At 40.1% G+C, this 1856-nt stretch overlaps 1 pseudogene; it reads left to right on the top strand.

The window, feature by feature from the left end:
• Positions 1-336: 336 nt before the first annotated feature.
• Positions 337-1644, top strand: LOC114500419 (annotated as a pseudogene).
• Positions 1645-1856: the final 212 nt, after the last annotated feature.

The raw sequence follows: 1856 nt of genomic DNA on the forward strand, positions 1-1856 counted from the left end.
ATGGGCAGAGAAATTCAATAAAGGCCTGGGATGGCGAAGGCTGTGGCTTTTGCTCCCCTTGAAAGAAAAGCCATGCTGTCCCTTTTCCTTCACCAGACTCAGTAGTCTGTATGAATGTCTCATTTCATCCATAATGACGAGGACACTGTGGGCCGCTGTCTGCAACAGTTCTTGTCTGAACTTTTCTTAAGGGTTTCAAGTAGATTGAGGATACATTGTGTTAAAATGACTGAGTTGTTATGGATGAATCATATACCTCTAACATAAATGTTGACCCTCAGCTGAGCAAACCAAAAAAAAAGTCTATTTTTGTTTCCCCTTAATTTTCAGGTAGATGATGAGAAGAAGACATCACATGAGATGGATACCACCCTGAGAATGATCAATAGTTCAAGGTTTCAAGTGTCTAAGTTCATCCTGATGGAGCTCCCAAGCATTCATGAGTGACAGCACTGGCTCTTCCTACCCCTGGCTCTCCTCTATGTCTTAGCTGTTGGTGCCAATCTCCTCATCTTGATCACCATCCAACGTGAGCCTTCTCTGCACCAGTCTGTGTACCATCTCTTTGATATCCTGGCTGTAGTGGGCATTGGCCTGGCCACCACCAGCATGCCCAAGATCCTGGCCATCTTCTGTTTTGATGCCACAGTCATCAGCTTTCCTCAGTGTTTTGCTCAGATTTATGCTATCAACTCTTTTATGGGCATAGAGTCAGGCATTTTTCTCTGCAAGGCTGTGGATAAATATGTAGCTATTTGCTATCCCCTTCAGTATCCCTCTATAGTCACTAAAGTTTTTGTGATCAGTCACAATATCTATGATACTCAGAAATTTTCTGTTGACCATTCCACTGCCTATATTGGCTGCCCAGCGACACTACCGCTCCAGAAATAAGATTGATAACTGCTTGTGTTCTAACTTGGGTGACATCAGTCTTGCCTATGATGACATTACCATTAATCAGTTTTATCAGTTGGCCTTGGCCTGGGTTATAGTTGGGAGTGACATGGGTTTGATCTTTACTTCTTATGCTTTGATTATTTGCTAAATGATGAGGTTGAACTCTGCTGAAGCAACATCTAAGGCCCTGAATACCTGCAGCTCCCATCTCATCCTCATTCTATTTTTCTACATTGCCATTGTTGTAGTATCTGTCACCCATCTGGCTAGAGGAAGATTTTGCTTTATCTCTATTCTACTCAATGTGCTGCACAGTGTCATTCCCCCAGCCTTGAACCCTATGGTGTATGCTCTTAGGACCCGGGAGCTGAGAGTGGGCTTCCAGAGGCTAGTGGGTTTGGATGAGAATGTGTCCAGGAAGTGAGCCAACTTAAATGATAAAATTCTATAATTGGTATTAAAGAAAAAGCACAGACTTTGGAGCACAAGAGTCTTGGGTTAAAATTTCATGCCTTTCAATTGCTAGGAATGTTGAGTCAAATTAATTCATCTATGCTGTATAGCATATTTGCAAGGCACTGTTGTAAATTCATCAAATTGCCATAATAGCCTTATGAAACAATTACAATTGTTACTTATATGTTTTGCCCACGAGGCAAGAAAGTTGAGAAACTTGCCCAAAGTCAAGTGGGAGGAAGTTTCAGAATGAGATTAGAAACCAACCAGTCAGGCTCTAGAGTCCTTGCTTTTCTTTCTATTCCAGCTCACTACTAATTTTTAAAAATGTAAATTAAGATGACAATAGAAAGGAATTGTATCTAAGTGAAATTATATATCATTTCTCTTAATACAAAAAAATTCATTTAAAATTGTCAGCAATTTTCCTATCTAATGATAAATACAGCATACTTAAAATCCTCTAGAAAGAATCACTCTAGAGTATACTCTTAGTTATA

This window comes from Phyllostomus discolor, chromosome 6, assembly GCF_004126475.2.
Source record: "Phyllostomus discolor isolate MPI-MPIP mPhyDis1 chromosome 6, mPhyDis1.pri.v3, whole genome shotgun sequence".
In the NCBI taxonomy this organism is placed as follows: Eukaryota; Metazoa; Chordata; class Mammalia; order Chiroptera; family Phyllostomidae; genus Phyllostomus; species Phyllostomus discolor.